This window comes from Melozone crissalis, unplaced genomic scaffold, assembly GCF_028551555.1.
Source record: "Melozone crissalis strain CALT ecotype California unplaced genomic scaffold, PUWL_Pcris_2 ptg000063l_1, whole genome shotgun sequence".
Lineage (NCBI taxonomy): Eukaryota > Metazoa > Chordata > Aves > Passeriformes > Passerellidae > Melozone > Melozone crissalis.
Genome location: NW_026535841.1, coordinates 741,804 through 767,885, shown reverse-complemented (window position 1 = coordinate 767,885; position 26,082 = coordinate 741,804).

Genomic DNA, 26,082 nt, shown 5'->3' with positions numbered 1-26,082 from the left:
ATATTCCAGGGAACAATCCCTGGATAAAAGTAAGTTTGGAGGTGAAATTTCAATTCAGGCCATGGGTGCCTGGAGAAGAAGGACAGTTCTTTTCCATCAGAAGGAAAGCACAGAGCCCCAGTATTTCAGCAGCAGATGAGAAGCGACCTTCAACATGCCAAGACCAGTTGGACCAGTCAGGCAGTCCATGGGAGGCAAAACCAGCCAGACCTGTTCTGTGTTCCCTTGGCTTTAAGGTGCTCCATAGTGTCACAATGGCACCTTGGTTCCATAAGGCCCCACAGTGTCACAATGGTCCCAATGATTCCATGAGTCCCTGCAGTGTCACAATGGTCTCTGTGGTTCCCTGTCAGGACCCAGGACATCCCTCTGGCTGTCCTGAGCAGCCAAGACCCCTGGCAGGGGTCTCAGAGACCCTGGCACAGAGCCCAAAATGCCCCTGTGGTTTTGATTATGACCCGTGGAGCAAATTACCAACCTTGTATGAAGATCAGCAAGCCACAACAGTTTAAATAGAATATTAGTGAAGTTATCACAAGGTGGAAAAGTAGATTTTGGAGTTTCTGGTATGGGGGTTCAGGAGGCAAGATGGAGGGAACTAAGTGTGTCCAGCCTTTCTCCTTCTTCTTGGCCTCCATCTTCTGCTGTGGTGTTGGCACTTACAGATTGGTTTAGAGTAGAAGCTCAATGTCTAACATAGGTGATAGGTTTTGGAAAGTAATTGTAAACATTGTATACATAGTTTTTGTATAAAGACATAACACCGCCCTGTGGGCAGGCAGAATGCCTCGGACTGTCTTTGTGAGCTGACCTCGGCAGGGCACTAGAAAATTTTTAATAGATAAGATAAAATAAACAACCTTGAGACCAAGAAATGAAGAGCCCTGACTCCTTCTTCAAGCACCAGGCTGGGAAAAGAGACTTTCGAACTTTTCTCGGGGTCACTCTGATAAGCAAATGATCCCGACGGTTCCCCAGGCCCCACAATGACACATGATTCCTCTGTTGCAAGCAGCCTGCAATGTTACAATGGACCTTTGGATCCTGGGGGTTTATGGTGTCACAATGGCTCCACAGTGTCATAATGGACAATTGATAACAGAAGGCCACTGTGTGTCACCCTGGAGCTTTGGTTCCATGAAGCCTGCAGTGTCACAATGATCTCTTAGTTCAATGGAGTTCCACAATGTCACCATGGCCCCTCGGTTCTATGCAGCCTGCAGTGTCACAATGGTCTCCTTTGGTTGCCCAGTGTCACAATGGACCACTGATGTCATGAGGCCTTGCAATATCACCCTGGACCTTTGGTTCCATGCAGCCCTGAAGTGTCACAAAGGCCTCTTGTTTTCACAAGGCCCCACAGTATCACAATGGTCTTCTTGGTTCTGTGAGGATCCCCAGGGTCACAATGGTCTCACTGGTTCCATGAGGCTTCAGAGTGTCACAATGCTTTCCTTATTCCATAGGGCCTCACAGTGTCCCAATGATTCTATGAATTCCCTCAGTGTCAAAATGGACCTTGGTTCCATGAGGCTCTGCAGTGCCCAAATGGTCTCTCCATTAGGTTCTATGAGGTCTTGCAATGTCACAAGGGATCTTTGGCTCCATGGGGTCTTGCAGTGTCACAATGGCCCCTTGGTTTGATGGGGCCTCTCAGTGTCACAATGATCCTTACATTCCATGGAGCCACACAGTGTCAGTACTGTCCCTTTGCTTCCATGAGGCTCAGCAATGTTGCAGCGCTCTCCATGATTCCATGAGGCCCCACGGAGTCACAATGATCCCTTGGTGTCACAGGGCCCCACAGTGTCACAATGATCCCTTGGTTCCATGGGCCTTGCGCTGCTGCATTCCCCCCTCCCCTTCTCAGGCAGCCCTGCCAGCTGAGAAATGCTCCTTGGGCCTCAGCCTTGGCCAACAGCCCCTGGGCTCAGCCCCTCTGCAGCTCATCACACACACTGTCTGCTCCAGGAAATGCTGCTGCCCAACCAGCTCCTGGTTTCTTTAGCCGCAGCCCTGGGAACTGTTTTTGTTCCCTCAGTGGCACAACATCCCTCTTCTCACATTGCCAAAGAAAGCTGTTGGTGCCATGTGCGGCCAGGATGAACCATTGCTGGGACTGAAGCCCCTCTCTTGGGACCCTGCACACAGCGCTCCAAAAGGAGCCCTTGGATCTCTCCTGGGCCAGTGACTCCCTTTGAATGGGGCCTCTCCTAGCCGGGAACTCTCCCGTTTGCTGCACTCGGGGATCCTGAACAACCACAGAGCCTGGACTGATCCCCCCACTCCTCCAGGCTCAACCCTTCGAGTGCTGAGGAGATGGCAAAGGATCCACAGGGAGCATTTCCTGCCCTCAGGGGAATTGCTCCCAGGTGCCTTGCAGTGACTCATTGTGTCTGTGTGCACACAGGAGTGCCTGTGCTGGGGAAATGTGGCAGAAATGCTGCTCTCTGAGGGGTTGGAGTGCCTTGGATAGCTGAGTCAGTCAGATATCCAGATATCAGTAAGTAAGTATAAGTCACGAGGTCTAAACAAAGTTAAATGCTGCTAAGAGTTGCTCTTTTTCTAAGTTGTTACATTTAATTTATTAGCTAAGTTAAGGATTGTTAAGTGTAATTCCTCTGTTAAATTTCTAACTCATAGGTTTTAAGTTAGATTAAATAGTGTTAAGTGCTGTTCTTTTGCTAAATTGGGGAGTTGAAGGTACCAGTTAAAGTTAAGGTTTAAGTACTGTCCTGTTAAGTTTGACCTCTGTTAAGCTTTTGGCCCATATTCCTTTTATCTTTGCCCTCACTGTCCTTGTGTCTCACACATACCCAGGAAGAGTTCTTGCCTGATTTCTGGTTTGATTGACTGGATTTTGTTTGGTTTTGTTGATGCTTTATTTCCTTCATGTGCCTGAAGTGTTCAGTCAGGAGAAGAGTGACTCTTGCCAAGGAACTTTGTGCTGCTGTCCCTTAATATTCAATCTGGTTTTTGCTGCTCCCTTGCTGGGGATTTTTTCAGCGCTCTCAAGGACTCGTTCGTAACAGGGTGAAGGAGCCCTGACCCAGGCTCTGGCCCTGGGGGACACGGGGACGCTGCTGGGGAGTCCCTGTCCCTCTGTGCCACTCCCAGGGCCCCGGCCCCCTGTCCCTGTGTCAGGCTCTGGGGTCGATCTCGTGGAACATCCTCTGGGGGAGGCTGCGGGGCCGGGGGTGGGGGGACCTGGGGGGACAGGGGACCCCACTGTGCACAAGCAGGGTTGGACTGCTCTGGGGGGAAATGTGAGGGGGGCTGGGGCAGAGTGACCTCCCCAGTGACCTCACACAGCCCCCATGATGTCACACTGCCCCTGTGATGCCACAGCCCCCTATGATGCCACACAGCTCTTTTGCATTGTAACACAGTCATCTGTGATGTTGCAGCCCACTCTGGGACATCACGCAGCACCCTTGTGATGTCACAGAGCCAGCTCTGGGATGTCACCCTGGAACGTCATGCACCTGCACTGTGATTTCACAGAAGACTCTGTGGTGTCAGAAAGTCACTATGTGATGTCACAGCCCATCCTATGATGTTACACAGCCGCCCAGTGATGTCACAACCCACTCTCTGATGTCATAGAGCCAGCCTCTATGATGGCAGGATATGCTCTGTGGCCACTGTGATGTCAAAGACATTTGTGTGATGTCACAATCCCCTCAGTGATGTCAAAAACCCCTCTCTGTGATGTCATACTGCTACTCTGTAATGGCACAGCACACACTTTCAGCTCATAGCCATCTCTATGATGTCACACAGTCATGCCATAATGTCACAGCCTGCTTTCTGATGTCACAGAATCCCCTCTGTGATGCTGTAGCTGCTCATTGACCTCACACAACAAACTCTGTGATGTCATAGCCCTACCTGTGACCTCACACAACCCACTCTGTGCTGGCCTTGGCCTCTTGGGGACCACCTCTCATCTGCTTTCAAAAAACCTGGGAGCCTGTGCTTTTCTTCTCATTGAAAAAAGCATCTCTCAAGTCCAGGCATCCATGGCCAAAATTGAGAATCAGCCTCAAAAATTCCTTATATCCAAGGATATCTCCCAGAGAAAAGCTGCCAGGTCTGTCCAGGTTCTCTTGGTTTCCTGAGGGCCAGATTTCATCTGCCCTTGAAACACTGGGGCTCTGCACTTTCCTTCCAATGGAAAAGAACTGTCCTTCTTGTTCTGATGCCCGTAGACAAAAGTGGGCTTTGGCCCCCCAAATTCTGTCTTTCCAAGGATTCTTCCCTGACCACAGGTCTGGCTGGCCTTGGCCTCCTTGGGGCTGCCTCTAATCAGCCATTGAATTACTGGGGCTCTGCCCTTTCCTTCCTGTGGAGAACAGTCATTCCAGTCCAGGAACCCATGGCTGAAATGGAATTCCACCCCCAAATCTCCCTGAATATCTAAGGGTTACTGTAAGAAAAAACTGCTAGGACAGACAGGTCTGGCTGGCCTTGGCTTCTGGTGACTGCTTCTCGTCTGCTTTCAAACCCTGGGGTTCTGTGGTTTCCTTCCTATAGAAAAGAACTATCCCTCTTGTCCAGGTGCTCCTGGCCTCAAGCACTTGACAATTTATAGGGACATGGGAGCCCTGTGCTCAGTGGGGTGGGGAGTGAGGACAACAGAGGAGAGCCCTAGAAGGGATTGAAGGGTGGTTTCAGAGATGGTGGATCCTTTTCACAGAGTAGAAAACAGCCAGAGGAAGAAAGAATTAATTCCAAAGGCACCTGAGGAGACCCAGACTGGACACCAGGATAAAGGAATTTCCCTGCCAGGGCAGGGCTGTGGTACAGCACATCCCCAGAAGGAGCCTGAAGCAGCCCAAGGCTTTGTGTGGGCAGGCAGAGGCAGGCAGGAGGCAGATTTGTCAGCAAAGGAAGGGCCCAGCCAGGTGGGGCAGCCGGGGGATGCCGACAGCCTGCAGGGACAGAGGCGCAGGGCAGGGACACTGTGGCACAGCCTGGGCTGCACGGGGCACAGGGATGGGGAGCAGCTGCAAGACAGCCCTGCCAGAGCCACCTTGGGCAGCACTTTGGCCATGGCTGCTGGGCCTGGGCCTGAGGCAGGAGCAGGAGACAAGTGACCCTTGCAGGCCTGGGGCCTCATTGCCTCCTTGTCTCTGCTCAGCAGCCTGGCAGGGGCTGCCCCATGCTCCTGCCCTTGCCATTGCACATCCCCACCTGCCAGTGCCCATCCTGGGAAGAGCCCTGAGCAAGGAGGGAGGGACAGGATCTGCCTGGCCAGGGGCTGGGGCCTTGGCCCTTTGCCTTCCTCAAACACATCCAGCTTTGCTCAGCACCAGAGACAACTTTGCCTTGCTTTTCCCCAGCTGCCATCACTGCCTCCAGTGTTCTGCTCTAACTGGAACCTGGAGACACTTTCACAAGAGTTATGTCCCTCAGTGGGCCCCATTTAACTACAAGAAACTTCCATGTTTCAACTTAACTTCAAGTTCTTGAGAAGTTCTTTGAGCCTACTGTGAGGGACAGAATCTGATGCAAATAGCACCAAAGGCCCAGAAGATCATTTAAGTCCCTGTGCTGTGTCTGTGCTGCTGAGCTGGGCTGGGCTCCTGGCCCAGAGGCAGCTCCTGGCAAGGGCAGTGCTGCAGAGAGACAGCTCTGGCCAGGAGCAGCTCCTGTGCACAGCCCAGCAGGGCTGGGGCACTGCCAGGGCCCCTCAGGGACACCAGCAGGGCACAGACAGAGCTCACAGGGGCTCAGCACTGGCAGGGGCTGTGGGATGGCCCTGAGGGGGCTGTGTCATAGCCGCACTCTGTGGGTGTGTCACAGAGCCCCAGAGCAGCTGGGATGTCAGCAAGGGGCTGTGTGACAGCACAGAGTGTGCTGTGTGAGGTCACAGATTGGGCTGTGACACCACAGAGTTTGTTGTGTGAGGTCATTGAGCAGCTACAGCATCACACAGGGGATTCTATGACATAACAGAGCAGGCTGTGACATCATGGCATGGCTGGATGTCATCATAGAGCCAGCGGTGAGATCAAAGTGTGTGCTGTGAAATTACAGAGTGGCAGTATGACATCACAGGGAGGGTTGTGTGACAGCCCTGAGGGTGTTGTGACATCACACAGTAAGGTGTGAGGCCATAGAGCAGATCCTGCAATCATAGAGGGTGGTTCTGTGGCATCAGAGAGTGGGTTGTGACATCACTTGGTGGCTGTGTAACATCATTGACGAGGCTGTGATATCACAGAAAAGACTGTGACATCACATGGTGACTTTGTGACATCACAGCACCTTCTGTGACATCACAGTGCAGCTGCATGACATTCCAGGCTGACATCCCAGATTTGGTTCTGTGGCATCACAAGGGTGCTGTGTGACATCCCAGAATGGGCTGTGACATCACAGGTAGCTGTGTTACATCATAAGGGGTTGTGTGACATCACAGGTGGCTGTGTGACATCACAGGGCCTGTGTGACATCACAGGGCCAGTGTGACATCACAGATGGCTGTGTGAGGTCCCTGGGGAGGTCACTCTGCCCCAGCCCCCCTCACATTTCCCCCCAGAGCAGTCCAACCCTGCTCGTGCACAGCGGGGTCCCCTGTCCCCCCAGGTCCCCCCACCCCCGGCCCCGCAGACTCCCCCAGAGGATGTTCCACAAGATCAACCCCAGAGCCTGACATGGGGACGGGGGGCCTGGGCCCTGGGGGTGGCACAGGGGGACAGGGACGCCCGGCAGTGTCCCCGTGTCCCCCAGGGCCAGAGCCTGGGCCAGGGCTACCAACAAGGCCTTGAGAGCGCTGAAAAAATCCCCAGCAAGGGAGCAGCAAAAACCAGATTGAATATTAAGGGACAGCAGCACAAATTTCCTTGGCAAGAGTCACTCTTCTCCTGACTGAACACTTCAGGCACACGAAGGAAATAAAGCAACAACAAAACCAAACAAAATCCAGGCAATCAAACCAGAAATGAACTGAGAACTGTCCCTCTGTGTGTATGATACAAGGACAGTGAGGGTAAGGATAAAAGGAATATGGGCCAAAAGCTTACAGAGGTCAAACCTAACGGGACTTAACTTATACTTAACCTTAACTGATACCTTAAAAGAACAGCACTTAACAGTATTTGACATAACTTATAACCCATGACTTAGCAATTTAGCAGAGGAATAACACTTAACAACATTTAACTTACCTAATAACTTACATTAAGCTTAACAACTTAGCAAAAGAACAACTCTTAGGAACATTTAACTTAGTTTAGACCTCATGACTTATACTTACTTACTGATATCTGGATATCTGACTGACTCAGCTATCCAAGGCACTCCAACCCCTCAGAGAGCAGCATTTCTGCCACATTTCCCCAGCACAGGCACTCCTGTGTGCACACAGACACAATGAGTCACTGCAAGGCACCTGGGAGCAATTCCCCTGAGGGCAGGCAATACTCCCTGTGGATCCTTTGCCCTCTCCCCAGTGGGTGAAGGGTTGAGCCTGGAGGAGTGGGGGGATCAGTCCAGGCTCTGTGGTTGTTCAGGATCCCCGAGTGCAGCAAACGGGAGAGTTCCTGGTTTGGAGAGGCCCCACTCAGAGGGAGTCGCTGGCCCAGGAGAGCTCCAAGGGCTCCTTTTGGAGCGCTGTTTGCAGGGTCCCAAGAGAGGGGCTTCAGTCCCAGCAATGGTTCATCCTGGCCGCACTTGGCACCAACAGCTTTCTTTGGCAATGTGAGAAGAGGGATGTTGTGCCACTGAGGGAACAGAAACAGTTCCCAGGGCTGCTCCTACAGAAACCACAAGCTGGTTGGGCAGCAGCAGTGCCTGGAGCAGACAGTGTTTGTGATGAGCTGCAGAGGAGCTGAGCCCAGGGGCTGTTGGCCAAGGCCAAGGCCCAAGGAGCATTTCTCAGCTGGCAGCGTGGCCTGAGAAGGGTAGGGGGCAATGCAGCAGCGCAGGGCCATGGAACCAAGGGACCATTGTGACACTGTGGGGCCCTGTGAGACCAAGGGACCATTGTGACACTGTGGGATGTGGAGGATTTTATTAAGAGTTGGTTAGCTGAGAAAGGCCATACTGACATAATGCCACTGGTTAAGCTGAAAGAGGGAGGTCAGCAGTCTCTGATTCAGTGACTGCTGACAGGCAAGAATGCCGGATGGCCTTGCTGCAACATGAGGAAAGGGAGGTGAGATTAGTCCTGAATATCTGCAGAATGTAACCAAAGAATAAGCACAAGAATGTAGAAGTAGGTGTAGTTGCTGATATGTAACTAACCAATCCTGAGCTCAACTTTTGCAATATGTATGAAGCTTATTAAGAACTATATTTAACCCGCCGTATTCTATCAATAAATCGGACTTGGATGAACCAATTGGTGTCTGGGTCTCCTTCCTCCGACAAATGGTGGAGAATGCGGGCAAAGGCACTCTGAACGTTCGCTCTCTTGGATTATAAATTCGCCACGGTCGGGGAAGTTGGGTGAGAGTCCTTGCAGCCGGGACGGTGCCGGATTTTAAAAGCACCCTTGAGGATTACAAAAGGTATCTCAAGTCTCTACGTGTCGCAGGAGCCTGGAAGGGCTGCAACAGCGAGCACTGATATATAGGTATGGATAGGCAAGCGACATACGATCCCTTCTCCTCATATTTAGAAAGGTGAGGAGTAAAAGGGATAGATTTAAAAAAGGAATTACCAGGGTTATTAGGTTATGGTCATTCTAAAGGAATTTTTGCTAATTCACATATAGTTCATGAGATAGCAGAGTGGAAAAAGTTTGGGGATATCCTGTGGGATACAGTGTTAGATGATGATAAGTCAGCAAAGACATTTGGCAAGTTATGGCGGGTGGTATATAATACGTTACTTCAGCAGGTCTCTGAGAGAAAGGCAGCAGAAAGGGCGACAGAAGCTCATAAGAGGAATATAGGGTATGGTCGTGAGGATGATCCCTTAGCACCTTCTGTAACTCAGATACTTATGCCTAAGGGTCCCCAGCAAAATGGTGTGAAAATTTTCCCTTAGATACAGTGGAACCATCTACACCCTTCCTGTCAGAGGGGGAGGGCGAGTTGGATGGTGGAGGTAAGAGCAGGCCAGCTTTGCCTCCGCCGTCAGCTTCAGGCGAGTTGGATGGTGGGGGTGGGAGCAAGCCAGCTTCGCCTCCTCCGCCAGCTTCAGGCGGGTCGGATGGTGGGGGTGGGAGCAAGCCAGCTTCGCCTCCTCCGCCAGCTTCAGGTGGGTCGGATGGTGGGGGTGGGAGCAAGCCAGCTTCGCCTCCGCCACCACCTTTGCCTCCGCCGCTTCCCCCGAGCGGGCCGGCTCCCGGGGGGCCACTTCCCCCGCGCGAGTCGTCTCCGGTTTCACTGTCAGCTCCAGCAGCGGGGGGGCCGCTTCCCCCGCGCGAGCCGGCCTCAGCGGGGGGGCCGCTTTCCCCGCGCGAGTCAGCTCCTGCTTCACCGCCTTCCCCGTGCGAGAACTCGGTCTCGGTACCGAAGTGCCAGCAGCATAGCACCCTTAAAGAGTCAGATCCCATCCCGGGGGCACACAGTGACCTATGGGGGGAGATGGCTAAACAGAGGAGGGAAGCTTGGGCTGCTGTGGCAAAAGAAGTAATGCAAATGGGGGATGGCGAGGCGGTGGAAGTAGCTTCTAATCTTGCATGTCCGGTTACATACACACCACAGGGGGTGTGTATGTAACCGGACATGCAAGATTAGAAGGTAAGGTAAGGTTCCCCTTACATACATGTAACCGGACATGTATGTAAGGGGAACCTTACGCATAATATAGCGGAATATAATCCCTTAGATTGGAAGATGTTAGCTCAATTACGTTCTACGGTTAGTTTGGAGTAAAAAGTGAACCTGTTAGGCAAATGCAAGAGTGTTAGCTACTTTAGGGGCAAATTGGACTATTGAGGAAGCTTTAGAGCGAATGGCATTAATGCCAACAGCTTCACAGGCATTTATAGCAGAAACTTTAAAGGAATTAGGATTAGGGTTACAAAAGCAAGCAGAGTCTACTCAAAATCAGGTGTTAGCTGCTCAGAATCAGGTGTTAGCTGCTCTTGCTCCTCTCCGAAGCGGCTCACTGGCGGACACGCAGAGCTCGAGACCATTCATCAAGTGTTACTGATGCGGCAATGAGGGACATACGCGCCCAGACACAAGAACCGCCGTGACATCGGAGACATCAGCGGCTGCCGTAACATCACTGTCACCTCCTGTCTGCAACCGCAACAGCAGAGAGCCTCGGTTTGGATTTATTAGCAGCAGTAGACGTCACACTAATGACGAACCGGCCTGAGAGGATACAAACTGGAGTAAAGGGTCCTCTTATATTAAATGGATAAAGATGTGGAGCATTGTTATTAGGACGTTCTTCAATAACTATGCTGGGATTATTTGTATTACCTGGTGTTATCGATGCGGATTATACAGGGGAAATACAAATTATGGTTTACACCCTTTATCCTCCTATTAAAATAACAAAAGGACAACGCATTGCACAATTAATACCACTATCACAAATGACATCTGGTATACCATCATTTACTGGACAAACGCGGGATGAAAAGGGTTTTGGCTCTACTGGTGTTACACTTTTAACTGTGGATTTACAAAATAGACCAAAACAAAAAGTGGAAATTACCCATGGGCATCAAAGCATAACCATTTATGGATTATTGGATACAGGAGCTATTACAGCTTTTACAGATGCAGGAAAGAAATCAAGGCGTGCTGCTGTCACCTGGCAAGAAAAAGGACTATGGAAGCATCAACTTCTTACAGCAGATCCTGCAGATAGCTTACAAACTTTGGAATTGTTAGCAGTAGTATGGGCAATGTCTAACTTACAGGAGCCTTAAATGTGGTCACAGACTCTATGTATGTTGCCGGAGTAGCCAGACGAATAGAGGAAGCAGCAATTAAGGAAGTGAATAATAAACGATTGTATGAGTTATTGATACAATTAAGGAAAGCTTTACGAGAAAGAAATGCAGCGTATTCTGTGATTCATATTAAGAGCCATAAATGGTCTGAAGGTTTAGGAGAAGGGAATGAACGTGCAGACAAATTGGTTACTTTACCCATTGATAACTCTTGTCCTGTTGATAAGCATACATTGGCCAGAGAAGCACATAGTAAATATCATCAAAATGCAAAAGGATTAGCAAAGCACTTTGAGCTGAGTTTGTCAGAAGCTAAGGCTATTGTTAGAGCATGTCCAACATGTAGTTATCATAATGGGGGAATAGGTTTAGGCATTGGAGTTAATCCTCGAAGTTTAGAAATAAATGAGAAATGGCAAATGGATGTTACACATATAGCTAGATTTGGTAAAGTTAAGTGTGTGCATGTCACTATAGATACATATAGTCATTACATATGGGCTACGGCTTAGGCCGGGGAAAAAGCTACACATGTTATGAGGCACCTGTTAAGTTGCTTTGCTGTCATGGGAGTCCCAAAGAGTATCAAAACAGATAATGGTCGAGCTTATGTGAGTGTTAGGGTCCAGAAATTCTTGAATCAGTGGTCTGTTAAGCATGTGACAGGTATTCCACACTCTCCTACTGGATAGGCAATAGTGGAAAGAGCAAATGGTACCCTTAAGCAGTATATTGAAAAGCATCAAGATATAAAGGACCCACAATCATGTTTAGCTAAGGTTCTGTATGTATCAATCATTTATGTATTTTTGGGGAAGGCGATATCCCTCCTGCAATTAAACATCATCTGAGGTCAGGTCAGGAAATTAAAACCCGACTACAGGATTATGGGAAAAACCTGCAAAAGTATTATACTGGGGTCGGGGATATCTCTGTGTTTCCTCACCTACAGGACCTTTGTGGGTGCCTGCTAAGTGGACTAAACCTGTTTTTGATGCAGCCTCTGGTGGACTGTCTCACAGAGGAGGACAAGGAGCTACTGGGGAAGAAACTGTTTCTAGTCCTACGACCACTACTGTTACAGTTGAAGGGACACTCGAAAGTGTTGGACAAAGCACTGACACGTCACTATCGGATGGCCCAGGAGCTGATTGGTTTTATTGACTCATTATCAACTTTTCGTTTAACAAATCCAGCAAAGGAACATTGCCTTGACTGTCACGATCCACATTGTGCTGCCTGGATAGCCCTACGTTGTGGGGGTTGTGATAGAACTTTTTGGTTAGAACAATCATTATTATGGGATTTATGGTGTCATGCTTGTGAGCACGAGCACACGTGGGGTAAAAACTGGCAAGATGAATTAAGGAGACAAACACGGCTAAATGCATATGTAGCTTTAAATCTTTATGAGTCTCCTGAACAAAAAATTCTTGCTTATTATCAATGGGAAGTACAATGTGTTGTAAATAGAATTGAGGTTCAAAGTAAATCACATATAGTCTCTGTAAGGTGTAGAAAATTAGTACCTTTAACACAACATTCTATTGTAGGGCCCTTCAGGGGGAATCCTGAAAGAGCATTGCATCATTGCATTGAAAAATTACAAAAATTAAGTTTGAAAGTGACGGGACCAGTGAAATTAGGAGCAGCAAAACTGAAAACAGATAAGAAAAAGAAGGTAAGATAGGGAACAACCTCATCTAAATAAGGCTATTAGTGATTGCTAATTAGTTTTCTATGATTAGGGCAATTTCACATCGATGGGACCCTGCCTTGTGGGATGCTGTAGCTCCATGGGACCCTGCTTCGTGGCATGCTATAGGTGTTGAAGAACAAGAACAGCGATTACGAGATAAGATACATTTTGTATTAAAGAAGGAGCTTGAATTGGTAGCTGTATAGTAAGAAAGCTGAAGAGGCTTTGCAATCACCACCATTGAACTGGTTGGATTGGATCACACAGACAAACTTTAATACTGATCCTTTCCTATGTACACTTCCTTGTTATGTTTGCAAAAGGCATAATGATAAGTGCTATGCTTGGGTAGCTTTGCATTGTGCTGATTGCAATAAGGTTTATTGGTATTCACAGAGGACAGTAGGAATTTTATGGTGTCACCCTTGTTTTGGGAAGTGGATTCGATATTCTTCCTGGTATAGAGCTCTTGAGCAAAGTACTGGCCTGCCAGGAAGGGCAGGATTAAAGCTTTTTGAGAGTGCAGAACAAGTGGCTATAGCACATATAAGGTGGAAATTACAGCAAGTACTTAGAGAGCTTGAAATTACTACATCCTCACGCATCATAGCAGCTCGCTATAAAGCTGATTTGCCTTTAAACTTACCTCACGCTATACCTGTAAGCAAGGATGCTGATTTGGAATTAGATCAGTGTATTCAGAAATTGACTCAGCCTTACAATAGACATTCTAACAAACCAGGGAAAAGACAACGAAGAAAGGAAAAACAGAGAAAGCAGAAAGAAAAATGAGGTTTGTTTTTATACTGCTCAATGCTGTAGCGAGTGAAGCAATAGGGATTACACGTTTTAGTCAGCCAAGAGAGAATTTATGGGTAACACTTGCTAAACAGATTAAGCAATCATCACTTTGTCTTAGTCTTGGAGGGGTTACTAATCCATTTCGAACATGCCTGGTAGGACTTCCAGTGTGGTCTCCTGGAGAATTTTGCAGTTTAATAAGTAATCGAACCTTATGCATGCGTAACATGTCTAACATCACATTGCCAGCACAGCAAGGATATACTGCAGGTCAGAGTGATGGCTATCGCCAATGCTTACTAATCCAATCACTTAACACTTCTTTGCATTCTCCTCCTGAGGAATTGGATCTTTTTGGAAGTGCAAATGCCAGTATGCCTAACACCACAGCTGGCGGATGGTTTAGTTTCAAACCCTTAGATGCCCGGAATTTAAATCAACCTAAAGACACATGGGCCACCTTAGATTCATCCCTGAATTTGAGTGAATTCTCTCCACAGCATTACAGTCAATGTAACGGCACAAACATCACGGCACCAATGAAATTACCTACAGGAATATTTCTAATTTGTGGAGACAGGGCGTGGAATGGTGTACCAGCTAAGCCACAGGGTGGACCCTGTTATTTGGGAAAATTGTCCTTGTTTCACCCTAATGTATCCTTGCTAATGCAGCTCAGTCAAACATCAAACAGGAAAAGGCGTAGTATACATGACTTGGACTGCAGCCAGATAGGAGATCCAAAGTTTTGGGGTACATTCAGACAAGTAGTAGTTTCAACTATCTTACCAGGAGGATCTGCCAATAAGGCTATGAATTTAGCAAAACAATTAGGGTGCTGGACAAGAAATGAGCTGAACCAGACATCCCAAATTCTGGACATGATGACTGCAGATGTGCAAAGTGTTAACCATGCTGTTTTACAAAATAGAGCTGCTGTAGACTTTTTGCTCTTAGCACAAGGGCATGGATGTGAAGAATTTGAGGGAATGTGTTGTATGAATTTGTCTGATCATTCGGTGTCCATTCATACTAAGATAAAAGAACTACAACAGGGACTTCACAATCTCAAAGAAGCAGAAGGTTTAGGAATTGACGAATGGCTTAAAGGCTTAGGGCTTGGACCATGGCTAAGGAACATTGTGACATATGCTATTGGCTTACTGGGTGTGATCTTACTGTTTTTGCTTATTTTGCCTTGTGTCTTTAATTGTATTCAAAACATGGTCAGTCGTATGATAGCAAAAATGCAGACTAGTCTTCTTGCTCAAGAAGAAAGCGGGGGAAATGTGGAGGATTTTATTAAGAGTTGGTTAGCTGAGAAAGGCCATACTGACATAATGCCACTGGTTAAGCTGAAAGAGGGAGGTCAACAGTCTCTGATTCAGTGACTGCTGACAGGCAAGAATGCCGGATGGCCTTGCTGCAACATGAGGAAAGGGAGGTGAGATTAGTCCTGAATATCTGCAGAATGTAACCAAAGAATAAGCACAAGAATGTAGAAGTAGGTGTAGTTGCTGATATGTAACTAACCAATCCTGAGCTCAACTTTTGCAATATGTATGAAGCTTATTAAGAACTATATTTAACCCGCCGTATTCGATCAATAAATCGGACTTGGATGAACCAACTGGTGTCTGGGTCTCCTTCCTCCGACAGTGGGACCTCATGGAATCATGGAGACCACTGTGACATTGCTGAACCTCATGGAACCAAGGGGACTGTGCTGACACTGTGTGGTTCCATGAAATGTAGGGTTCATTGTGACACTGAGAGGTGCCATCAGACCAAGGGTACATTGTGACACTGCGGGGAGTCCTCAAACTGTGGAGACCATTATGACACTTTGGGGTGTCATGGAAACAAGGGGCCATTGTGACACTGCAAGACTCCACAGAGCCAAGGGTCCAAACTGTGACATTGCAGGGCCTCATGGAACTGTGGAGAGACCATTAGGACATTTCACAGCCTCATGGAATGAAGGAGACCATGGTGACACTGAGGGGCACCATGGAATCATGGAGACCATTGTGACACTTTGAGGCCCCATGGAATAACCAAAGCATTGTGTCACTGTGAGGCCTCATGGAACCAGTGAGACCACTGGGACCCTGGAGGCCGCCAGAGAACCAAGAGGACCATTGTGATACTGTGGGGCCTCGTGAAACCAAGAGGCCTTTGTGACACTGCAGGGCTGCCTGGATCCAAAGGTCCATTGTGACATTGCAGGCCCTCATGTCATCAATGGTCCATTGTGACACTGTGGAGCCTAAGCAGACCATTGTGACACAGCAAACCCTCGGGGTCCTAAGGTCCATTGTGACATTGCAGGCCTCGTGGAACCGAGGAGTCACGTGACACTGTGGGGCCTGGGGAACCATGGAGACCACTGTGACACTGCAAGGCCTCATGGAATCAGTGGGACCATTGTGAGACTTCAGGGCCTTGTGGAGCCAAGGCGACATTGTGACACTGCTGGACCCCATGGAAACAAGACACCAATATGTCACCGATATTTTTTCATAAAAATCCTTTCTTTGGGATTTTTCCTCTTCTGGGAAGCTGAGGCCCTAGAAGAAGAATGTACACAATTGTTATCTGCTGCTGTGAAATGTAGCAGGTGCACCTATGATCGGCCCAAGTTCCATGTTTACAATTAAGGGCCAATCAGGACCAAGCTCTCTGGGACAGATTCACAGAGAGCTCTCTTTTTTATTGCTATTCCTATTATTTTCTTAGCTTAGCAGCTTCTGAACTTTTCTCTCTATTCCTTTTAGTACAGTCATAATGTACTATATATCATGAATTAATAAATCCAGCCTTCTGATCATGAAGCCAAGATTCTCGTCTATCTCTTCACCCCTGAGGAACCCTTGCAAAGCCATGTAACACCATTGTGGCACTGTGGGGCCTCATGGATCCAAGGCACCATTGTGACACTATGGGGCCCCACAAAACCAAGGGAAGATGGAACAGGTCTTGCTGGTTTGCCCTCCCAGGGGCCGCCTGACTGGTCCAGCTGACCTTGGAACATTAAGACTCTCTTGTCATCTGCTTCTGAAACACTGGTACTCCGTGCTTTTCTTCCCAATGGAAAAGAACTGTTCTTTTCCGCCAGGCACCCATGGCCAGAATTGGGATTTCACCTCCAAATTTCCCTATATCCAGAGATTGTTCCAATAGGAATATTGCCAGGACAAGTCTGGCTGCCAGTGGTTTCATGAGGGTCCCTTCCCATCTGTCCCCAAAATACTGGGGAAGGCTCCATGCTTTCCTTCCTATAGAAAGAACTGTCCTGCTTCTCCAGGTGCCCATGGCCAAGACTGGCCTTCCACCTCCAAAATTCCTTCAATTCAAAGAGTGCCCCCAGACAAAATCTGCCCTTATTGACAAGTCTGCCAGGCCTTGGCCTTGTGAGGCTCTCAGCTGCCTTCCAAACACTGGAGCCCTGTGTTTTCCTTCCTATGGAATAGAACTGTCCTTCTCCTCCAGGCACCCAAGGACAGAATTGGGATTTCACCTCCAACATTCCCTGTTGTGAGAGACTGGAGGAGACTGTTGGCTCAAAACATTTTTGCACAGGGGAGGAAGGGGCAGGTCCAGCCTTGCCCGGCCCTGGAACCCCAGCACTGCCCTGCCCTGGAACGCCAATCGCCCCAGAGCGTCTATCCCCACCCAGCAGTGTCTGCCAGTCCCTGGCACAGCACAGGCAATGCTCCACAGCCACCTCTGCAGCCCCAGCCCAGCTCCTGAGGGACCAAATGAGCCCAAGTCCCACCTGGGGGAAGGGCCCAGGGAAACCAAGGGGTATTGAAGGCTGATCACAAGGCATGCACACATCTTGACCCTACCTCCTCTTGGAACTTCTATCTGAACACAACTGGAATCCAGGAGTTAGTAGCAGTGTGGGTGCTTCTGTATATGTTTTTTGTTTTTCTCTTTCTCTGTGTATTTCTTCTATTTCTGTTCTCTTGCAAATCTTGAGTAACTTAAAACTGCACAGGCTTAGAGTTTGTGAAGGTGAATGGTCCAATTTAAAGCTTTGATAAAAGGTTTGGTTTTTTTTTCATTGAATGCCATATTAAACCATTTGCCAAGTTTCCATAATTTTCTAATATAACTAGTAAAAGCTGGCTTGTTCTTTTGAGCTCCTGATGATCTCTTGTCAGAATTTCAGCACTGCGTCCAACTCAGAGCAAACAAACATTTGCAATTTCTTTTAAATCTCTCATTGAGAAAGTTTTTTAGTGGATGGGAGTCAGGGCTTGTCTGTCCTGCTTGGCACAGCCCAGGCAGGCCTTTCCCACCCACATTCCACACTCCATTTCCCAGCTGGAGCCGCTGCTGCCTCTGAGTTGTGCTGCCCCAGCCCCAGGGATGCTCTCCTTGTCTGCCCATTCCCCCACGGTCTCTGGGCAGGGATGGCCTCAGTGGGGGCTGCTGACATCCTCAGCACCTTGGAGGCTGCTGCTGAATTTTCCTGCTCCAGAGGCTTGTTCAGCCTTCAGCTCTTCAGTGCAGGAATTCAGTGTCCCAGGGTTCATTAACATTCAGAACACCTTAACAAGCCAAGTGCCTGGGAATAATTTGATTTCAGTTTCCAAATCTTGTGTGGTTAAAAAGAGAGATTTCAGAACTGCGTTCAACTGAATATGTTCTATTTAAAAATACTGTGAGAAAACAATTTTTAGGACCTGTTTAGTTTTTTTATTTTTTTTCCCTGTTAATAGCAATCTCCACTTGACATTGAAACCAAGTATCTCCTCATGCAGTTTGAAGATATAAAAATCAACACCATTCATGGCTGACAATCAATCAGACTCTGTCCCTACCCCCATCCCACCATTTGCCCCATCCCAGCCCTGGCACTCAGAGCAGCCTTTTGCCAATCTGAGCTCCCTCCAGCCCAGGCTGCACCTGCAGCTTTCAGCTCCTTGGCTCCAACTCCCACCTGCTTTCCTTGGAGAAGGAGCTGCCCGAGACACAGAGGGATGTACATTTATTGTCAGCCAACAAAGCCAAGGGAAGGCACAGCTCCATCAAATGCAAAAGTCATTCTTCTCCCTGGATCTACCCCGCACCTGATCCCCACAGCCTCTCCTGTTTCCTTCATTCCTCCTTTGCCAGGGACCTTCTGGTACAAGGGAGCTCTGCTCTGGCTATGGAGGGAGGTGGAAGTGCCACCACTGGAGTGGGAAGCACAGCTCATCTGGGTTTCTGTCCTTTGGGGGTCAGGAACTGCTGAGACTCAGAGGCACGGAAAGATTCTCTTCATGGCCAACGGACCACAGTTGAACAGGACACAATTTAATAACAATCACGCTCTTCCCTGAGCCATGTGCAATGTCCCAGCAGTGTCTGATGAGTCCTCCATCTGCAAGTGACTTCCATACTAAAATTACTTTCAGACAAACATGGCTCTGTGATAGATATAAACAGCATTAAGTTCTTGTATCAGGATGCTTGTCCTGGAGTGGGAGAAAAACAGCTCCAACAATTCCTGATTTGCAAAGCTGTCCTTGGTGGATGAAGAAGGGAGCTCAGGCTGCTTTTCCTGTTGAGGAAATGCTGAAACCAGCCTGACTCATTTCATCACCTCATGCCTTAGCTGATCTCCCCTCTTTCCCCTTCCACCCATTGGCTTTTGTCTCCCACCAGGCCTCCTGGGGAAGAGCCTGGCTCTGTGTTCTCCATCCCCTCCTGGCTGGCACTGCCAGGCTGGCATGAGGAGCCCTCAGCCTTCCCTGCTCCAGGCTGGACAATCCCAGCTCCCTCAGCCTCTGCTCACAGCCCAAGGGCTCCAGCCCGACCTTGGAGGCCTTTCCCAGACCTTGCTCCAGCTGCCAGACATCTTTCCTGCCCTGGGAAAGCCAAATCTAGGCCACAGTGACCTGGATAATCCATGTCCTTGATGTCCTGGTCACACAGCCCTGGCCCCTTGTCCCCTGTCAGGCTCTGGGGTGGATCCTGTGGAACATCCTTTGGTGGAGGCTGCGGCTCCAGGTGGGCCGGGCGGATCCCAGGGGACAGGGACCCTGCTGGGCATGGACAGCATTGGACTTGTTGGGAGAAACTGTGAGGGGGAGCTGGGGAGGAGTGACCAACGCAGTGACCTGACACAGCCCTGCTGGGCTGTCACACAGCCCCTCTGAGATGTCCCAGCCTGCTCTGTGATGTCACAGCCCAGTCTCTAATGTCACACAGCTGGTCTCTGATGTCACAGCCAACTTTGTGATGTCATATTCTGCTCTGTGATGTCAGATCTCTGCCCTGTGGTGTCACAGTCTGCTCTGTGATGATGTCTATGATGTCATACCTGCTCAATAACCTTACATACTGCACTCTCTGGTGTCCTAGCCCACTCTGTGCCCTCATGCTACCAGATGATAAATTGTCTACACCAGGTGAGCTCACACCTGGAGCTTGTTCTCCAAAAGCCCAGGCCTATGGAAGCCACACAATGCCCATTGTGTGATAAGGGGAGCTGGAAGTTCAGCAGCCTCAGTGTTCTGCCAGCTCAGCCAGGCCCACGGGAACATTGAGGTCCATGACCACCAGGGACCACCAGACAGACCCCCAGGACAGAAGAACACATGGGTGAAGGGGAGGGGAAATATGTTAATGATTTTTGGGAAATGATTATCATATGTAAGTTTAGTCCAGGAAAATCAATGAGTATGTGTGCAAAATACAGAATATAAACAGAAACTTTCCTGTGGTCAGCATGCAGGGCTTTGGGAGGAGCTATCACCAATGCATCTGGCTGATTAAAGAATGCTGCTTCTTAATGCTACACTGGGGTTAAGGAGTTTTCTGTTTCACCAAATTTTTGGTAACACTCCCACTGCCAAGGAAAGCTCTGTCGGCTGCTTGCTGTTCACAAACAGAGAAGGGCTGGTGGCAGATGTGGGGCTCGGAGGCAGCCTGGGGCACAGTGACCATGAAATAATCAAGTTTTCAATGTTCTGTGAAAGAAAGAGGGGCAGCTACAAAACTTCCACACTTGAATTAGGAAGGGCAGACTTCGGCCTATTTAGGATGCAGATTTGGGGAGTACTGAATCAGGCACTGATTTTTTTTAAGGAAAACATCCCTTAAAAACAAAGGGGTCCAGGAAGGATGGACACATTTCAAGGAAGTAATCTTAAGGGGGAAGGAGCAGCCTGTCCCAGTGTGGCAAAAGATGAGCTGGTGAGGAAAATGACTGGCCTGGCTGGCTGTGGAGATTTTGTGGGAACTCAAGGGTAACAAGAGGTGCATCAACTTTGGACAGAAGGTCAAGCAGCTTAGAAAATGTTTAAGGATGTTGTGAAGTCGTGCAGAAAAAAAGTCAAGAGGTGAAAGCTCAATTAGAGTTTAACCTGACCACTTCTGTGAAAAAAAAAATAGACAATGTTTCCACAATTTAATTAATGGCAAGACATGGTATAAGGAGAACCTCTACTCTTTATTGGATGCAGTGGGGAATATAGTAACTAAAGATAAGGAGAAAGCAGAGCTACTTAGCATCTTGTTTCTCTCAATTTTCGATATTAGGACAGGCTGTCCTCAGGACAAGTGCTCTGCTGAGCTGGTAGATGGGCACAAGGACCAAAACAGCCCCCCTGTAATCCAGGAGGAAGCAACTGGTGACCTGCTGAGCCACTCAGATGCTCACAGGTATGTGGGATCAGATGGGATCCATCCCAGGGGGATGAGGGAGCTGTGGATGAGCTCCCCAAGCTGCTCTCCATCATTTACCATCAGTGCTGGCTCAGCAGGGAGGGCCCAGAGGACTGGAGGTGCCAGTGTGAGCCCATCCCCAAGAAGGGCTGGAAGGAGGAGCTGGGGAACTCCAGGCCTGTCAGCCTGACCTGGGTGCCCGGCAAGGTTCTGGAACAGATCACCTTGAGTGCCACCACAGGGCGCCCACGGGATGGCCGAGGGATCAGAGCCAGCCAGCATGGATTCCAATGTCTGCATGGAATGGTCTGGATGAGGGGATTGTGTCCAACATCAGCAAATCTGCACATGAAACCAAACTGGGTGTGAGTTTGGATCTGATGGAGGATGGAGGTAGGAGGGCTGTGCACAGGGCCCTGGACAGGCTGGATCCAGGTGTGGTTTAACAAGGATGTGTGATCCAAAAAGGTGAGGTTTAACAAGTCCAAGTGCCAGGTCCTGCACTTTGGCCACAACAACACCTGCAGCACTACAGACTGGGGACAGAGCAGCTGGAGAGCAGCCAGGCAGAAAGGGACCTGCAAGGACTGATGGACAGCAGGCTGGGCATGAGCCAGCAGTGTGCCCAGGTGGCCAAGAAGGCCAATGGCTCCTGGCTGGATCAGGAATGCTGTGGCCAGCAGGAGCAGGGCATGGATTGTTCCCCTGTGCTGGGCACAGGTTGGGCAGCACCTCGAGTGCTGTGTCTAGTTCTGGGTCCCCTGGGGTGGGGAATTAGAAGAAATTTGTATCAGGAAGAGTAAAGAAAGCCAAGGTGAAGCAAAGGAAATGCTGAGGGCAGTTTGGGGGTGGCTGCCACGCAGCCCTGGCTCTGAGCAACACCGTCTGCAGTGGGACAGGAAACTCCCAGCTGATGGGAACAAACTTTCTGGCTGACTGCACAGGCCAGGACAAAGCTGAGTGGTTTCCCTGGTGTCCCCCAGCCCTTGCTGGCCCCAGGGCCTGATGGCATTTTTGCTCCCTCAGGTTCATGTCCCCACAGCAACAGCATGGGGGTGCTGCCCCTGCTGTGTGCAATGCAAACAGGGGCTGCTGAGCCAGTGCTGCCGTGTCTGTGCCTGCAAGGATGGGGCACCTGCACGAGCTGGGGGAGAGGCCAGGGCTGCAGAGAGGGGATGTTGTTGGCAGCTACATGAGGACGCTCTGGGACGCTGCCCTGGGCTGTGCAGCGCACTGGGGGTGGATCAGCCCCTGCTCTGCTGCTCCTTCCCGTCTGTCCCAGGGCCCTTGCAGAGCACCAGCTGTGTTTGTCCTCAGCTGCCACGGCAACCCTGGGACAAAGTGGTGCCAGGGCTGTTCCAGGTACAATTGCAGCGACACTCCTTGGTGCTACCAGGTGCCATGGCAATGGCCACGGTGACCGTTCCTTGGTTTGCTTCCACGGCAACCAATGCTCGGAGCCGTTGTGATGGTTGGTGGCCATGGAAAGCTGCCCTGGGCCCTTGCTCAGGGCTGGTGTCAGTGCTCAGAGCCAGAGGGGATCCCTTGCTGGGGGCTGTGCCATGGCCACCTGCCCTGTGCCGCGCTGGCCGCTCAGGCACCAGGAACCAGCAGCCACTGGCACTGCCAGGGCCAAAGGCCAGGCCAGCCAGACAGAAAGGGGCAGGGCTGGGCACTGTTGCCATGGCAACCGGCACTGGGGGGACACCTGGGTCACCTGGCCTGGCAGTTGCCATGGAAACCCCTGGCAGGGACTGAGGGCCAGCCCCTGGCACTGAGACACTGCTGGGCCGGGTGCTGAGCACAGGGCTGAGCACGCAGAGATGGTTTTGTTCTTGCTGAGCTGCAGCACAGCCAAGGCCTGTCCTGCCCCTCGTCCAGCCACGCTGGGGAGGGGCTGGGGCTGCGGGGCAGCTGGGCAGGGGACACAGCCAGGACAGGGGAGCCCAACTGACCCGGGCATAGCCCAGACCAGAGCACATCATGCTCAGGGTATGAAGGGGGGGGAACAGGGAGGAAGGGGGGAATTTTGGAGAGAGGGCTTTTGCCTTCCCAGGGAACACTTAGGCAAGAGGGGGCCCTGTTTCACCAGTGGGCAGGGTCACTACCAAAGATACAGACACCAACTGAAGGAATTGTGTCATTTATATCATGCACAGCTGCAGAGATTTACAAAAGGATAAGCTCAGCAAAGCACATCATCATTAGCAAAGAATTGCAAAAGAAGCTCAGCAATCCATCATAACCCATCATTACATTTTGATGACCAATCCCTTGGTCAAGCACCAGAGGTGTTTGTGGCAGACAAAGATTCTGGCTGACTATCAAGGTACACCTTACAGACATCAGCAGTACTTTAGTGACACTGTTCTTCATTCTTTTTTTTCAATCTCATTCGAGTTAGGAACAAGAATTCTGTTGTGCATGGAGCTGGCACCGTTTTAATTCCAGAATAATGCCCCCAGGCCCTTTGCTGTTCAGCTTTACCGTGCTGTGTATGGCTAACAAGGCCTGGAGGGCCCTTTCCCCTCTGGCTGGAAGGGGCCGGGTCCCAGTCCCTGAGGGGCACCCAGGCTCCTAGATGGAATTCCTGTGCAAGTCCCTCAGTGTCACAGCAGCCTTCACATGAAGCCCCGTGGTTTAGAGCATTTTCCAAAGGGCCCCTTGGGGCAAACAGGGAGATCTGGTCTGGCAGGATGTGTAAAACAATATCCTGGCAGATCTACTTGTTCTCACACAGAATCCTTGGCTGCAGGGACACATTCCCATTGTTCCTGCCCAGGGTTCAGGACTCAGAGTTGTTTTTCCTAGGAGCTGCTCCTTCAGCTGTCTCGGGAGGGCCATTTGGCCTCTGGACCCACACTCTGGCTCCATTATTAGGACTGCTGCATCCAAACCCTTTATCTCCACAAATGGTGGTGACGGGAGGTGGATCTCCTTTTTTCACAATTGTTCTTAAAATTGCAAGATCAATAATTGTGCTACCCTGTCATGGGGTTGAAAAATCGAATCTTGTTTGTTATTGTTTACAGAATTACTGTAATTTCTCCTTGACATTCTGAATCATTTCCTCCTGCCATGACAGGAACACTTGGCAAGGCCAAGCTCCAAGGGAGCAGTTACCAAAGCAAAGTGTCCTGGAGGAATCTGAATTCCTGTTTCAGAATTGACAGCTCTCATTTGCTTTGAATTTTTCCTAATGAATTCCAATGCATGAAGGCCCAGCCCTACAGCCTCTGGGCTGGCCCTGTCAGGGGCCATCACAGCCAGAACAATTTCCCAGACAGCCCAAGTCTCACTGCCCATGGCTGGATTTGCAAACTGGGGGCAGCCGTGCACAGCAAGGGGGTTTCCATTTTCCCAGTGGGCCATTGTGAAGGGCATGGAGCACATCTGGGAGATGGGTTCTCCATGGACAAAGGTTCCCATCTCCTCATTTTTTCAACTGCTCTTTTAACAACCCGTTCACCCTTTTAACCAATCCTGCAGCTTGTGCATAATGTGGCACATGAAAAACCCAGCAGGCAAAATCACTGTATTTTTCACAGGAACAGACAAAGCACTCTGCATCACTGTATCAGAAAACCCTGCAAAAATAGCCAATTTCCTCCCTTTCTCCCTTTTTCATTGTATACAATCTCACAAAGTTGACCACTGACATTAGGGTCCTGGCCAATCCTGTTCTGTAGGGTATTTAGTGTTACATCCCTGAGCAGCCAAAGCTACCAAATTAGTATTGTCAGCACTATTTCACAGCATTATATAATTTTATACATAGATAGTGATACAGAAATATAGATAGATACAGACATAAATAAATATATATAAATAGATTTATTGAGGTCTTATTATACTATAAATACATATATAATTATTGTGTATATAGATATTTCACTTGCACAAATGCATTTGAGCTCAAGATTAAAACCTTCTTCTCGTGCTCCATGTGGGAGCATTCCAACCATAATTGTTTCTTCTGAAGGTGCTGTTTCCTATGTAATCACAACAAATTCATCTTTGTCTGCCCAAACCCACAAGGTCTTTCCCTTATCCATGTGCAATTTTTGGATGCATTTGAAGCCATCCAGGGGTTCAGATTCTTTTACCCGACTGCCCCACTGCCCACACAGGGATCCAACCTCAGCCCACTCCAGAGCCAGGAAACTCCAGGGAAGGGCTTCCCAGCTGGGAATTTCTGATGGGACTGATTCCTCACACTGACACTGAAGAAGTGACATTTTGTTGGGATCTGGCCAGACTGTGCCAGTTTTGTTTTACCAGTGGGCAAGGTCAGCACCAGAGACACAGACTCCAACTGAAGGAATCAGTGTCATTTCCTGCAGTTCAGAGCAGCAAGGAATCACAAAAGGAGCAGCTCAGCAATGCACCCAACCATCCCCACCAAAGACTACCTGCAGTGGTTAAGAAAGATCCAGCAGCATTTACCCTCAGCCTTTACCATCCCCCAGACCCACACAGCAGCTGGGGAAGTTGTCACAGCCAAGGGCTGCAGAGCCACTCCTGGGCACTGGGAATTCCTGCAGGTGCCTCCAGCCCCAGGTGAGGCTCCAACCCTGCTGGGAGAGGGCCCAGCTCTGACAGTGCTGAATGAACAAACTGACAGCACTGCTAGTGTGGCAACATCTGCTTTCATCCTTGTTGGAGAATGAAGGAAGAATCGACCATAGTTATGCATCGAAACTCAACTTTATTGATCAATCAATCACCTTATATAACAATACTAACGAACTTCATGAATATTCTGTAATCCAACTCCATGATAGGCTAACAGAGAAAACTGTAACCACACCTTTTGTTTTAGAATACCTACAATTGTTTATCATAAGCAGAAACCAAAACAGAAACCCGAAACTACAACAGAAACTAGTGTTCCCAAAACCTCTGCATCTGTTCCCAGGATAACAGGCCTTCCCAAGGACGGTGTTCTGCTTGCCATGGGAAGACAAGCTGAGAACTCCATTGTTTATAGAATGATGCCTGAGAGAGTCTAATTGTTTACACAAATCAGAAGGCTGAGAGCTGTTAGAAA